Raw genomic sequence first — 16,938 nt, 5'->3', positions numbered from 1 at the left:
CCTTTTTTGACCTTATCCCCTGCTTTCACCTAGGAGAGGTCAGAAGCTGTAGCTGATTAGTGGGCAGGGTGGAGTTTGAGAGTGAAGAGAAAAGGCGCTGACCTGCCTCCTTTCCACTGCCATGGTAGGCAGTGGAAATCGCGGAGAGGAGAGCCTTTCATTTTAACTGATGTTTGGAGGGCTTTGTCTGTTGACTTTAAGCATGCTGACCTACCAATATTAGATTATGAAACAGAGACTGTTTTTGATGGAAGTGATGGAAGACTTCTATCATCTAAGAATGACCGGAAAGGTTATAAGCCCTGTCCTAGATTTTATCCAAGTATAGGGAAAAGTTAACCCACAGAGCAGGTTTGCACACATAATACATATTTACATTTCAAATCTTTAATGGTTTGTCTCTTTCAGATTTCAAAGAGGAGACATGCTGAGATATCCTTAGGTTATAAAGACGTATTATAACAATGCACAGGAAGTTAAGGAAGTCCATGAAACTATCTGAGCAGGCATATAATCCTTTGGAACTCTGATATTCGAATGTTCAGGGGAACTGGAAACAGTGACTTCTTAGTGTTTGAGTAGTTCTCATTGTCCTAGGCATCTGGTCTCACTCTGGGATTGATTGTCACTCCCCACTCTCTTCTCTGTGTGTGTCTTGAATCCGATGGGCCTGATTGTCACCATTTAATGTGGAGCAACCCACTGGGCAGAGTTTCACTCCTTGCTGTTTCCTAGACACCTTACCTCACCTCCTTTTCTCAGGAACTGATTCCTGGTCCAATCACTGGGGACAAGAGTATCCTGTGGCACAGGCATGACCAATATGTGAAAAGAACTGCTTGCACTTACTTCATGAGATGGGGTCCGTGGGCATAGCAGATTTCATAGATTGTCTGATGGAATTTTCTACCAAACACCTCCTTTATCACATTTCCACAAACAGGCTGAATAGCAAATCAGTTATTGTTTGGCCACCTTCCTTCTTGGTTTTTTTTTTTTTTTTCTTTTCTGTCATGTGTGCTAGCATTTCTGGGTACCAACATTTATAAAAAAATATTTATTGATCATCAACTATGTACAAGTCATTGCCACCCTAGAATAGTTTTCTTTGAGAGTCTTTGTTCTTTTTTCCCTTCCTGCAAACAAAAGTGTAACAGCAGGTGACATCAGTTTTCCTGGCCACATAGTCCAAATGTGGCTCTGTTGCATTCGGAGCTTGAGTGTGCCTGAATCAGTTTTTCACAAAATTACCTGGAACTTTCTGTTCTAGAACTCTCTATCAGCCTTCATCTTTGACTTGCTATGTAACATTCTTTATAGGAGGGCTATATTTTTCTATAATTCTCATTAGTTATCAATAGAACTCAATCTTACATGTTATGGCTTGATGGTTGAGTTCTTTTGACTTACCAAAATATCTCCTTTCATTTCAGCTTTTCCCATTTACTCTAACATCTATGGATTCAAACAGTTGCTGGTTTACCTTATTGAAAAAATCCTTTGAACACTTCAAGACAACAATTTACAAATCATAATTTAAGAGCATTTCTAGTCAACTACCTTCATTTTTACATGAAAGGAAATTAGATACCCAGTTCCTTTCAACTAACATCTACAGAAGGCCTTGCATGTGGCAAGTGCTCTGTTGTGTCCTAGGATTAAGTGACCATAACCATATAGTTCTCTTTCTCAAAAACTTTTAGTTGTTGATTCAACATCTTAGAAATTAAATATAAACATCCCATCTGGATATTCAAGGTCCCAAAATCTGACCCTAGAGTTCTTTTCCAGGTTGTTTTTCCAAAGGTTGCTGTGGTCGGTCAAGCTGGATGGCCTGATGCGCTTCTTTCTCACTTCCTTGCCTTTGCTCGGTTGGGAACACTGTCCCTCTTTCTACCTATCAACACCCTGCTCACCCTCTAAGACCCAGCTCATAGGTAACTTCCTCCAAAACTTCTCTCCTAAATCCCTCCCACCAAGATTTCCTTCTCTGGTTTACTTTTCTCTTGCATGTTTCTACTGCTCTTTCTTTATTACACTTACGTATTGGAGGCTCATCTGTTTCTAGCCTGTACCCTGAAAGATAGCTTTGTAGGTACTGTTAGTTTCAACCCAGAAGCACAGGAGATCTGTAAACAGTTTTGACTTATAGCAGACTGTATAGTCAAAGGTCACACAGCTGGTTACCAATAGCAACAGAAGTAGCAACATTACATGTCACATTTCCTAACACCTAATCTGATGGTGGCTCAGTAAAATAAACTGGAATCCTCTTTTCTTCTAGAACTCATATGTATTGCTTAAAAAATATGACATGTGTGGTATATATCATAAAAGTCTTTTAATATGTTTCCTATAACTTCTTTCTGGCTATAAGTAGCCCTTCCAGCTGTCAATGAGAAGTGTCCTTATTGGGCAGAGAGAGTGTGCAGCATGCTGGTGGGTGCAGCCACCCTGTCTGTGTTCTGCCCAGATCTCCTTGGATCCCTTGTGGAAGTCTGTGCTCCTGTTGGACTTCTGTGTGCCTGTACTTCTGAATAGCCTGCAACAACAACTCACCTTGAGTCCTGGTCTAGAGTACCAGAGCCATTTTGCCTACACGCAGAATAATGTCTGCATACCTAGGAATTTATGTTTCCTTGGGGTGGCCCTTAGTCAATGAGTGATTGGTATGGATGTATGAAAGACCAACTGCCTGGCCTCCAGTTAGGACAAACTCTAGGGCATAATTCATTCTCCTGAGCTGCTCTCCTGCAGGATCAGGGGGGAGCTGGGACTTTATCTGAAATTGTGCCTTTGCTCAGATCCTTCGCCTCCCTGTCCTGCTTCTCAAACTCTCTCCATGGCCTCCACATGGAGCACTTTCTCTGTACATCCCTTGCCCATGAATCCTTATCTCAAGGTCTGCTTCAGAAGAACCTGAACTAAGACCGTATTATGTGGGAGACAATGGAAGATGAAGGAAGACTTAATCATTGCTCACAAAGACTCAAATCAAATGGAAAGTCCCCTCTGTGGGGAGTTGACGTTCCTAGGTGGCTCTTTTTGACTCACAATCAGAAGCATCCGGAGTTCAAAATGCAGTCCAGATAATGGCACACATGAGAACTGAGGCTTTGTAAGTCTGGCATTAACACAATATTGCATTTGGCCACATCCCTTGGCCTTTGACTGTCCACATCCTCAGATATGAAGGGTGTTTGAGAAGGCCTGACACCAAGGAGAGTACTGGTCACTGGTTTATTGAGTGACATTGGACTCTGCCTACTTTCCCAAAGTGGAAACATTTGTAAATGCAGCAAAGGCAGTGCTAAAGAGCAAAATACATGTGGATGACATTGAATATAATTGACCATCATTTCCTATTTGCCGGCTTCCTATGTACACAGGCTGGGTTACCAGTAACACCCAAAGGGCAACTTCTCTGAAAGAAATAGAGAAAGGCTGGGGTGGGCCACACCCAAATGTGAAGCTCTCTCTCTGGGTGCTCCCTCTCACGTGGTCCCGAGGCACTTAGCACTTTCACAATTGCTGTTGTAAGAACCTGCTTCCTTTTCTTAGACTGAGATCTCCAAGGGCAAAAACCCATCTTGCAGGTGATTGTGTTTCCAGAGCTTGGCACAATGCCTGGTACTAAGTAGGTGCTCAATAAATATGTTCTGACTCTACATGGGATCCCTGTGAACATGAGGCTGGGTCCATGGAGTCTGATCACGTTAGGTTCACCTTCTCAGGATGGATATAGATTAAAGGATTCTGGAGTTGAGGCTATCCCAGCTATGGGCCACAGTGGTCACATACCAGAGAAATGGCTGCTCCAGTTGCCTCTTGTATTATTTCCAATGGTTCTGCCTGCTAAGTTTCAGTTAGAAGTGCCCCTCCTGGAGACCCTGAAGGAGGCACAGTTTCTTCAGACCTAAAAAATCTTGGGGAAGGCTCATTAGCGTTTCCTAGCTTAAAAAAGAATCAAGTTTGACATGGTCTGAATTCATTGTTCTGGATATTACAAGACTTGTTTTAATAGAAACAATTCCCTGGTCCAGGAGAATGGATAGCAGACTCTGGAAAGGGAAGAGAGTTCTGGAAAGGGAAGGTTGTCTCTGCCTTTGATTCATCTTTGCAGTCTTACTGACTGCACACTAGTAGTAGTGAATGTCACTCACATTAGGTGCCTCTGAGAGCCAGATTGTCCTTCCTCCGCATGCCCCGTCTATGATTGAGCCACTGGACTGTGAGGTAGACCAGTAGGACCCATTGTTTTCTCTAGTACCCAAGGAAAAATTACAGAATCCTGATGAGGGCCATCGACAAAATCACAATTTTCCCTAAGGATCAAACATTTGGGAAGTGATGCCAAGGGCAAAATAAGAAAACTAGAGCTGAATGTTTTCATGTGTTTTTCAAGCTAAAGACCTGTGAGAGGTTTGTAAAAAACACTATTTTTAATATTCTCCCCTGCTTCATCTCATACCTTAAAAGTTGAAGCAATCTTTGGCTGCCACAGGGTAATTCGAAGCAGTCTGCTTCCTCCCTGCCCAGTTTCCCAGATGTTGGGAGAGTGGAATGTTGGCTGAAGGGAAGATTGTGCAATGCTTTATATTTTTTATTTATTGCTAAAGAATTGACACTTTGTTTAATAGATTCTTTAAGAAAATTCTATTCTCTGACTTACCTTCCAAATGCCTTGAGTGGTGCTGGAAGATTTAAGTCATTTTCTGTTTTTTTTTAGCACTGCAGCCCACATCAAATTTCATACCTTCTTCCTTAGTATACTTATTATTTGCCCAATAACACATAGACTAAGATCCATATTCCCAAGTCAAATTCTGGAGAAGAGTCTACTTTTAGATTTATTTTTAGTTTTTTAGTTTGTTTATACTTGGCACCAAAACCACAAAATATTTGCATGAGCCAGTGCTCAAAAAGCATTGCCATCAGCTTGTCGCTAGAAGCTGCTTTTGGTCCTAAATTGCCAAGGAGGAAAGAGTCCAAACATAGGTTTCCTGTTGAGGTCCTTGAGCCATATTAGTTTCTGCCAAATGCCCTCTTTTGGGATTAACTTTTTTTAAGGCCACCAGTTAGAAAATGTTGAGTGTATTTTAAAACTGCAAATATATGAGTTAACAGAGTGAAAAATGAGGTTGTCGGTTACCACAATTCATCAGTTCCTAATCCAGTAAATGTTTATTAAGCATCTATCATCTTCCAGGAACTACATGTTAGTTTAAGCCAAATTTAACTTTAAGATAAATTGAAGTTTACTATTGCCTTCCAAATAGTAAATATTACAGAAACAGGCAGAAATACTAGGTTTTGAGATAATCACAATAATTTTATTCCAATAGTTTTCAAGGTGACTGGTTCTGTTAAGAAAAAAAAAAAAAAACTTTTGATAAAGAAGTAGACCAGGTGTGGTGGCTCATGCCTGTAATCGCAGAATGTTAGGAGGGTGAGGCAGGAGGATCACTTGAGCCTAAGCAAAACAGGGAGATCCCATTTCTACTAAAATTTTTTTTAAAAAATGGCCAAGTGTAGTGGTCTGAGCCTGTACTCCCAGCTACTCTGGCAGCTGAGGTAGGAAAATCGCTCGAGCCTGGGAAATGAAAGCTGCAGTGAGCCACAATTGGGCCACTGCACTCCAGCCTCAGTGACAGAGCAAGACCTTGTCTCAAAAGAAAAAAAAATTAGGCAAAGTCAAGGCTCTCATTTTCAATATCAACATTCTGAAGCTTTTCTTCTCAATGAAAATAGGAAAGTAAGATCTGGTAACTATAGAAAATTTTACCCAACAGAATACTTTCCGACAGCAAATTAAAATTCTAAAGCAACAGAGCATCTACATAATGGTGGCCATCTAAAGACAGTGAGTATCAGTATCAATCAGTTTATATTTTTTTAAATATGCACATCATACATTCAGGCATTTAATTTTTTGATAAAGATTTAGCGTCTACAAAAATGCACATTGATTTGTTTTTTAAAAAGATTATTTTATTTCTAATTGACACATAATACCTGTACATATTTATGGGGTACAGTGTCATGTTTTGAATATGACATATTATACATTGTGTCATGGTCAAATCAGGATAATGAACATAGCCATCACCTCAAACACTTTTTATTCCTTTGTGGTAAGAACATTCAAAATGCTCTCTTCTAGTAACTTGGAAGTATACAATACACTTGTTGACTATAGTCACTGTACTGTGACCTGGAACACCAGCACTATCCATCCAATGGACTGGTAACTTTGTACCTGCTGACCAGCCTGTCCACGTCCACCTCTCTTCCTTACTCTCCCCAGCCTCTGATAACCACCATTCTACTCTCTACTTCCATGAGATCCATTTAAAAAAAAAAAAATATTCCACCTGGGCCAGGCACGGTGGCTCAAGCCTATAATCCCAGCACTTTGGGAGGCCAAGGCGGGTGGATCACGAGGTCAAGAGATCGAGACCATCCTGGTCAACATGGTGAAACCCCGTCTCTACTAAAAATACAAAAAGTTAGCTGGGCATGGTGGCACAGGCCTGTAATCCCAGCTACTCAGGAGGCTGAGGCAGGAGAATTGCCTGAACTCGGGAGGTGGAGGTTGCGGTGAGCTGAGATCGCGCCATTGCACTCCAGCCTGGGTAACAAGAGCGAAACTCTGTCTCAAAAAAAAAAAAAAATATTCCACCTATGAGTGAGATCATGCATTATTTGTCCTTATGTGTGGAGAAAGGAGAATTCTTATACATTCCTGGTGGGAAAGCAAATTTGTACAGCCATATGGAAAACAGTATGGAGTTTCCTCAAAGAATTAAAAATGGAAATACCAGGTGATTCAGCAGTATCACTGCTGGGTATCTATACAAAGGAATGAAATCAGTATGTCAAAGAGATAACTGCACTCTCGTGTGTATTACAGCACTATTCACAATAGCCAAGATATGGAATCAACCTAAGGGTTCATCAGCAAATGAATGGATTTTTAAAATATGGTATATACGCATGATGGAATACTATTTGGTTATAAGAAACAAAATCCTGTCATTTGTGAGAATATGGATAAATCTGGAGGACAATGTGTTAAGTGAAACAAGTCAGGCACAGGACAAATATTGCACTGATTCTTGACTTGTCTCCCTCTGTGTAGTAATTCAGAGTCCATGGTAAAATGAATAAATGTTCTTTTTCTCCCTAGAAGATCCATTAGGCATCACACATATGCATTACCGTCATTTCATTCAGAAATATGGAGTTAACCTAATCTTTTGCTTTTGGTTTGTTTATTGGAAGCACTGATTAAATCATTTAAACTAGGTATAATATAAAAATTTACATAAAAACATTTAAACATGTCATTTGTCAATGAAATATCAAGTAGTGGCATTTAAAGCACTGTGTTTGCTACTGGATTTAGTTGGGTCTGCCTTCCAGAAGCTTGAAATCAGTAGGGCTGGCAAACTCAGACAAGAACAATTCAATGTGTAAGGAGGTTTGTATAGAGGAAAGAGAATTATCCCTGCCTGGGATGGAGGGAAGGGTGAGTCAGGGAAGTTAATACACAAGAGGTGACTTCTGAGTTTGAGTTGATTCTGGAAAGTTGAGTGTTAGTCAGAGGGATTAGATGAGAAAGGGAGGTAAAGAGGAAACTCAAGAAGCTATAATAGAAAAGACGGGCTGGGCACAGTGGCTCACATCTGTAATTCCAGCTCTTTGGGAGGCTGAGGCAGGTAGATCACTTGAGGTCAGGAGTTCAAGACCAGCCTTGGCAACAAGGTGAAACACCATCTCTACTAAAAATACAAAAATTAGCCAGGCATGGTGGTGTGTACCTGTAGCCCCAGTTACTTAGGAGGCTGAGGCAGGCTGCTTGAGCCCTTGAAGCAGAGGTTATAGTGAGGCAAGAGCATGCCATTGCACTCCAGCCTGGGGATGTGAGTAAAACCCTGTCTCAAATAAATAAATAAAAGATAGACATGTGTTCATATAACATTAAAAACTCATATCATGCCAAGCACAGTGGCTCACACCTGTAATCCCAGCTTTGGGAGGCCCAGGTGAGAGGATCACTTGAATCCAGGAGTTCCAGACCAGTCTGGGCAACATAGCAAAATCCCATGTCTGCAAAAAGCTTAAAATTAGCCAGGCATGGTGGCGTGTACCTCTGGTCCTAGCTACTCAGTCAGGAGGCCGAGATGGGAGAATCACTTGAGCCCAGGAGGTGGAGGTTGCAGTGAGCTGAGATTGAGCCACTGCACTCCAGCCTGACTGACAGAGGAAGACCTTCTCTCAAAACAAAACAAAATCCACAAAACCCCAAAAATCTCATATTATACAAGAAGTATTGAACAGAAGAGGTACAGTATTGTTGATACTAGAATTTACTTACCTATAAAAAATATTTGAATTCAAATAATGCTGAAAAATTAATGTCAACATCATTTTATACAAAGCTTTATTTTAAATTGGCTAGAAAAAGTACGTATAAGCTGGGCGCAATGGCTCACACCAAAACCCGCAGCACTTTGGGAGGCTGAGGCTGGCAGATTGCTTGAGAACAGGACTTTGAGACCAGCTTGGCCAACATGGTGAAACCCCTTCTCTACTAGAAATACAAAAATTAGCTGGACATGGTGGTGAGCACCTGTAGTCCCCACTACTCAGGAGGCTGAGGCAGGGGAATCACTTGAACCAGGGAGGAAGAAGTTGTAGTGAGCTGAGATGACAGCACTATACTCCAGCCTGGACTACAGACAGAGCAACACTTGGTCTCAAAAAAAAAAAAAAAAAAAGTGCATATAATATAACCTCATCTTTGTTAAAAAAAAAAAAAAAAAAAAAAAAGACATGCATCTGTATAAAATATTTGTGTGTAAACACGTTTATGCATATATGTATTTATTTAAATAGGATTAGATAAGCATTGGTAAAACTATCAAGGAAACAGACTTGTAAACAACATGGTTTCCTTTGGAGATTTAGAGAATAGCTCATGTGAGAAGAAGGGGAAGAAGAGAGAAGAGGTGAGCCAAGAAAAAAAAGGGGGAAATATCATTTAAAAAGTATTATTATATTTATGTATGTTTATGCATATATGTGTACAATATATGTATATAGAGAGCATTGGGGGTGGCAGAAAGAGACAGAAAGAAAGAGAATGTTTAATAAGGAAAGGAAATAGGCTGAGCATGGTGGCTCTTGCCTGTAATCCCAACACTTTGGGAAGCTGAGGCGGGTGGATTACCTGATGCCAGGAATTCGAGATCAGTCTGACCAACATGGTAAAATTCCGTCTATACTAAAAATGCAAAAAAGTTAGCTGGGTGTGGTGGCAGGCCCCTGTAATCCCAGCTACTTAGGAGGCTGAGACAGGGGAATCGCTTGAACCTGAAAGGCAGAGGTTGTAGTAAGCTGAGATCACGCCATTGCACCTCAACCTGGGTGACAGAGCAAGACTCCATTCAAAAAAAGAAAAGAAAATACAAACTGAAAATTGAGGGGTAATTAGGGCAGATTGGATAATTTGTATGAAACCACCAGCACATTTAAAAGGTTGCAGAATCACCGCATAGGGTGTGGGTGAGACCTGTCTTTTGCTTCTTCAGTATCTGATAGTCCTATCAGATATCACTGATAAATGTAGGTAGGGTGAGTGACTTTTCTTTTTAAGCCGGCTGATGTTTCTCTCATACTGGAGTTTATAACCCATATTTTGGCATTGTCATTGGCAAAGAGGAAGATTTCTTTCTATAGGAAGATGTTAATCTTCAGGCCTAGATTTTCTGGTTCATTATATCTTATGATATCAAGAGCAAAGGAAGCAGAGAGCACAGGCCTCTGGATCAGCATCTGAACCAGCAGTACAGAGCACTGGTACACATCTGGCCTTGCCTCAGACCCACTGGAATCAGCTCACCTTACCTGTCCAGTCTCGAGTCCCATTTGCTAAATAGAGTTTATACTGTGTGACTTGGAGGAAGGGCAGACAAGCACATTAAGAAATTCTCATAAACAACCTTGATACAAACATGCCAACTACAGAAGACATGGTTCTGTTCCCTGCTGCCTTAAGCTTCCAAGCAAAGGTCTTTCTTTTGTCTACTCTAATAATGCAAGTATCTTTCATGAGTGTATACATGTGTTTACTAAATCAATTCTATGTATTGTCTTCTGCATGTCACACCTGCTACTGTCAAAGTCATAATTAAATGTTACTGCAATTAAAATATAGAGTTACCATTGTCAGCCTGAAGACTGGGCTGAGAGGCAGGGAAAGGGATTGAGCACTCTGAGCCACACTGATTTCACAGGTTTTAAGCACAGGTGAGAGAACCAAAAATCATAGCCAGACAAGGGCAGGCGAGAAATGGTCTTAAATAGATAAAATTGGGCAAAGAAGAAAAGGCAATAGGGATTAGGAAGGAAAGATTTGGACAAAGGTGGGAAGATAATCCAGGAGCCACTACAGTAACTGAAAGTGACCCTTTCCAGTGATGTCTGTTTTGCTGTGATTGGAAAATAAAGGGCTTATGAGGCGAGATCTCAGCCAGGATCGCAGAGCGAGGTAGGAGCCACGGGTGTTGCACTGTCGAACTTGATCCCTAAGCCAAGCTGTGCTTTCGGCTTTGCAAGGTACTAGATGTAAAATTTTTAACTTCTTGTGCCTCTATTTTTTCATCTGTATAATGAAGGTAAAAATATCAACAATAATATCTACAACAGCAGGCTGTTACAAAGATAAAGTGAATAAATTGGCATAAAGTGTTTATGACAATGCCAGCACATAGTAGATACTGTATATGTGCTAGTCCTTATTATTTCCTGTTTTCAGAAGGTAGAAGTAAGGATCTGTGAATCCTTTTCCAGAAGGTAGACAAAACATTTAAATATTTGGAACAAAGAGAATGAAGAAAAGAAGCATGCGATGTTTGCAAAATTCTTGTGAGAAGTTTCTTCTCGTCCAGAAAATTTGCTTGCATGTTTTTTAATGTTTTCATTAGACAATAGTGTCTTGAATGAGGAAGGACAATTGGTATTGAGGCTGCATTAAAAGAGGAAAGGGATGTGACTAGATAACACCTTGGTCTACCATTTCTGACCCAGGCAAGGTAACCAAAGGGCCCAGAAATGATCATCCCATTGAGCTTGGCTGTGATTTGTGGATAAAACTCTTTTTATCCTTCTTTTTGTCCAAATTGAACTAAGTCTATTCAGAAATCCTGGACTTCTCAGACGTTCAAAGTTATGTCACTTTGGCAGAGAGCAGAGGGGATGCCTGAATGTTGCTTAGCTCTCTGTCTTAAGTAGGAAATAAAGGGACAAGGAGAACCCTTTGACTGGGTTCTGTCTCTTGTCTGAAACTTGCATCTCCCGGGACCTAAGTTTTCTACCTCCTGTGATTTAAGTAATCAGAGTTAGGCCTGGATGACAGAAAGGAATGAGTTCCAAATTGCTACCAACCTAAAACAGGGCCCAGCGCAGACAGGTGGAATTGAACATTAAAACAACTTTCTGGAGTTAATTAGGCACTGTATATCAAATGCCTTAAAAATATTTATACTCTCTCATCCAGCAATTTTAAGTATTTATCCTAAAAAAAATCCAGTAGTTGTGCATAAATATTTAAGTACTATCCAAGGATGTTCATTATGGTTTTGTTTTTAATAGTAAAAAATTGGAAACAATCTACATTTCCAAAAATAATCCTAAATAAAGTATGATTCATGCATTTTGTAGACTCTTATGAAGAGACTAAAAAATCAACTATAGAAGATTTATTAATGTTGGAAAATGTTCACAATTCATTGGCAAATAAATTTTGCAGAAAACCTCAGTGATAGGTAGAAGAATCGAAGGATAACTAAACCCTCCTTGTTCCATGCATTTTATCCATAGAAAGAGGAACTTTTTTACAATGAAAAGAAAATAAAGCTATTTATTAGATGTAGTAGAATGGACAGGAAAGAGAAAGAAGAAATTGATGCCAACCAAATATTCCCATCTTCCCAGCTGTGGTCCCCCAACTTGCTGCTATCATGATTCAAGCATCTCCCCTAGTGCTATGGACTGATGTTTGTGGCCTCCTACAATTCATGTGTTAAAGCCATAATCACCAATACAATGGCATTTGGATATCGAGCCTTTGGGAGGTAATTAGGTTTAGATGAGGCCATGATGGTGGGGTCCTTCTGGTGGAATTAGTGTCTTTATAAGGAGAAAAAAAGAGAGAGCTCTCTCTCCAAGCAAAGGCCATGTGAAACCACAATGAGAAGGCAGCCAATCGCAGACCAGGAAGAGTGCCCTCACCAGGACCCAATCATATGGGCACTCTCATGATCTCAGACTTCCAGCCTCTACTCATTACCCAGCTACAAAGCCACTTCCATGTGTTTAGGTATTTGTTAAAGCAGCACCCCTCTTCATGGTACCAAAATCTATTTGCCAACTTTGGCTGCCATCACAGAATACCACAGAGTGGGTAGCATAAACAATAAAATTCATTTCTTCACAGTTCTGGAGATGGGTGAATATACCCAAGATGGCTATGAATGGTGTGGACATGCTGTAAGTCTCTCTCGTAGACTACCATGTGCTCCATGTGCCAAGGCTGTCCCAGGAGGGAAGCCAAAGGAGCAGAAGCATATGCTGTAGGAATCCTGCCTTGACCAGAGCTCAGCCGGGCCGTGTCCCCGAGCCCCCTGCACTTGTTACCCACGCTCCTATCCACCTGCAGCAGTGCCTTAGGGCCCAGAAAGATACATACATGTTAATGATGGTTATCTCTGGGTGGTAGAATTATGAATAATTTTTACATTAGTCTTTAAACATTTTAATATTTTAATATTTCAGATAGCAAACATAAATTACTCTTGTAGTTGGAGTTGGAAAGTCCATTAATTTAAATATATGTCAGAGACGGGCATGGATGGGCAGATCTTAGAGCGGGATATGTGTCCAGAGAAAACAAATCGTCCTGATTTTGCTGCTAACCTGTTGTATGACCTTGGACAAGTCATTTCACCTTCTGAGTTTCCGTTTTCTCATCTGTGAAATAAGCCAAATGAATGGTAAAGTTCCTTCTAGCTTTGGCAGTCTGTGATTCAACAAATTTGCTTTTTAAGGATGAAGAACAGAAGGGTAGCTTGAAAAAGTCACAAATTTTTAGGTATACATTGTAAAAAATCTTTAAAGCTGATCAAGCACAAAGCTAGTTTCAGTGTGTAAAATTTGTTCTGATTTTCCCTTTGGATTAGAGCACAGGCAGCATGGACAGGAAGCATCCCATCTCTTAGTTGAGAGATGGGAATGACATGATCATCAGCTATCTACCTAACAGGTGTCTGTGGGTAGTCACTCAGAAACCCCTGCAAAGGTGGCGATTAGATTAAAGGAGATTTTAGACTCATCTGAGCATTTCTTGGAAATGACTCACTCATCTATTTGGCAAACATTTAAAAAGCACATACCTCTGATTTGTTCTGAGGTGTAAAGGTGCCCCATGCTATTCTCTGTCCTCAGAATCACCACAATGTTGGCATACATTTTTGACTAGTTTCCCTTTTTAAAAGAACCTTGACAAATTGTTCTTAGATAAACATAACATCTTAATATAAAGACTCAAGCATTTGATTGATGACATAGTGCATTTATATTGGCAAAAACAATATTAAGCTTCACAGAACTGTTAAATCTTAAAATTCCTTATTTATTTATTTATTTATTTTTTTGAGAGAAGCCTTGCTCTGTTGCCCAGGTTGGCCTCAAACTCCTGGCTTCAAGTGATCCTTCCATTTCAACCTCTAAGTAGCTGAAACTACAGGTGTGGGCCACCATGCCCACCTAAAATATCTTATATAAGTAAAATCAATCCATCAATAAAAAAGACATATTACTGTTCTGAAATTATGACAATATGGAATTCATTTACCTATGCTATCCATTTTCTATAAATCTTTTAATGATGTATTTTTTCTTTTTTAGCATTTCTAAATATATTTTACACTGTTGTAACATTGACTAAAAATTTAAAAATCATTCACTGTTCCATCACTTCAACCAATAATTTGTTTTCATTTTTCTATACTACTTTCCAGGCTCTGTTTATTTATGCATGTAATTTTAATGTAGCTATATCTCATGGTTGACACATGTTTTGGGCTCCTGCTTTTTAAAATAATGTCACATTACAGCTGGGAGTGGTACTCAGGGTATGAGCTCCAGGTATTAAACCTAGGAGCTGTTGCCTCATAGTCTTAGCAAATGACTATTTATAATAATTATACAATATTCTATCAAGTTGATATATATGTGTGATTTTCTTTTTTAAAAAACTATAGGCCGGCACAGTGGCTCACACCTGTAATCCCAGCACTTTGGGAGGCTGAGGCAGGCAGACCATGAGGTCAAGAGATTGAGACCATCCTGGCCAACATAGTAAAACCCCATCTCTACTAAAATACAAAAATTAACTGAGCATGGTGGCACGCGCCTGTAGTCACAGGTACTCAGGAGGCTGAGGCAGAAGAGTTGCTTGAAGCCGGGAGGCAGAGGTTGCAGTGAGCTGAGGTCATGCCACTGCACTCCAGCCTGGTGCCTGGTGAAAGAGCAACACTCTGTCTCGAAAAAAAAAAAAACGACTACTTTACAAAGTTGTCCCAGGACAGCCCAACCCTTCGTTGCTTACTTTATGTAATTTACAGGCTCTGGAAAGAACCAAAACCCTCATCTGCCACAGAAATTCACCCAATCGCAATTGGATATTTGGGCAAAGCCTTCTTTGCCTTTCTTTGGAATAAAGATAGTTTTGGGAAAGTGAATACTTTTAATCCCTAACATCTATATTGCTAATTGGTTTTATCAGTTGACTCCTCTCTCCACATAGAAAGATTAGGGAAGAGGGGAATGCTGGGTGGGGGGTGGGGGTGGGGAGAAATGAAGCGGAAAGAGCTGGACAGGTGACATAAGTACCGAAGATAAATGTTGCCTGCTTCAAAATGTTTCCTAGAGTTACTTCTGAGCACTGTTCCTTTGAAGACTTTAGGGGCATCTGCTATTATTGTCTGTGTTTTCAGCTGGAAAAGTAGAAGTCACTGAGGCTAAGTGACCAGTCAAAAGTCAAATGGCAATGAGCGGTGGAGTCCGCGTGAGGATTTCTGTCATTGGCTTATTGCACTGGAGTGATTTCTCTCATCGGCGCCTTTGCAGCCACTTATCAGCACCACCTTGACTCCCACAGTTGGATGAGCTCCATAAAGCAGGCCAGGAAAACCTCCCGGGGGTCAGGTTGCTGGCAGTTTCTGGGACAATGCTTTGCTGCTGCTCCCACTCACTGCCCTTCACGTCAAACCAGAAAACCAGGCTACTCCAAAGTTACAGGGCATCTATTTACTTCCTCTTGGAGATAAGCTCATCCTCCCACCTATGCCCGCCCCCAAGCCCAGCCAGTAGAAAATAATGGAATAGTGTGTGACCTTTATGGGACTCCTTGAGGTAGGAAAATGTACATAGCAAGGTAGTCAGTCTAGTGTGAAGCACAAGGGATGTGGAATCAGCTTAGTGGGTTTGATGCCAGGTTCCAACCCCAGGGCAGCTGCTAGCCCACTCAGTGCCTTTGTTCATGTTAGAGGAAGGTGTCCCCTCTGGTGGGTGCAGCCCTGCTGGTATGTGGCTGGGCAAACAGGACACAGGCTGAATTTTGGCCTCTATTTATTCCTTTAGCTGCCAGTGCCTTTGGGGCAGTGAGGGACTTACACAACTCTATGTAAGTACCCTATCCAGACTTTACTGTTGGGTGACCTGAGCAGGTTGCTTGATCTTTCTCAGCCTTGGTTTCTCCATCTGTAAAACAGACAAAATAATAGTGCCTACTTCAATGGCTAGTACGAGGTGAAATGAGATCGTGAGTATAAAATGCCTAGGATGATGCCTTGTGAGTAGTAAGGCAGTGTTCTGTAAAACGGCAGCTGTTACTACTAGCTGTCACAGTTATGGCTTGGCTTTAGAAAACAAGAAAAGCCTATACTTTTTAATACTCTGCAGAGGGGTTGATTTGCCTAGACATGTATTTTGTAAATGGTGGGCAATTATGAAAAAGGGAAGCAAGATTCATAATAGATTATTTATCATTTTAATATAAATATTATTATGATTCTTTTTGGTTGCACCATCTGAAGGAGGCCTATCTGATATGGAATTTCTAATTACATGTTTAGTTCAAGAGAGAATCATTTATAAGTTCACACCCTGACACACCCATGCCCAGGGAGAGAACTTCAAATTTTGCAGGATGTCTTGGGCATTGGGACAGGCAACTTCATTCCAGTTATTATTTGGTAAATTCTTGTTCTGTTTCCTGAGTAGTAGGATGAGTGATACAAATGAGTAATTCAGAAGCAAACACTGAGGAATGTCTGATTTGCATAGGCTCATAAATGAGCCTCCTAAACTGGGTTTAAAAAAAAAAAATGTGCTCTTGGGTAGTTCTCAGGCCAAGTGAGGTCTCAGCATGCTCAGTAGGCAGCTCTGTTGTCTACCCCCTCCGCCGCCCCGAGGACCAGATATACCATATTCCATTGTTCAATCATCTTGGTTGGAAGGGGACATATATAATTTAGTCCTGGGAGCTTTAAAAAAAATTCCTGACAGTTAATAAATAGAATAGTATTTTGTGTGATATTAAAATCACCAGAGGGCAGACATAAATTGTCAACTTACCTAGAAGAGAAACATTTGCCTTTTCTAGAGAGGCTCACATTGTCTTCCAGGGAGTGCATCATTCATAATTTAGCATAACTGCTTTGAAAAGAACTCTATAATCCTTAAATAACTATGTGGTTCTCTTGCCCGGAGACCTCCTTTCAACTTTTTTTTATGGAGTATTTTATAATCAAGTAATAACACTGATTTTAAAACAAGCAACCATACATACATTGCTCAAGAACTCACTTA

Source organism: Saimiri boliviensis, chromosome 7 (genome assembly GCF_048565385.1).
Source record: "Saimiri boliviensis isolate mSaiBol1 chromosome 7, mSaiBol1.pri, whole genome shotgun sequence".
Lineage (NCBI taxonomy): Eukaryota > Metazoa > Chordata > Mammalia > Primates > Cebidae > Saimiri > Saimiri boliviensis.
The sequence above is the reverse complement of the archived record's forward strand: the minus strand, read 5'-3'. Positions refer to the sequence as shown.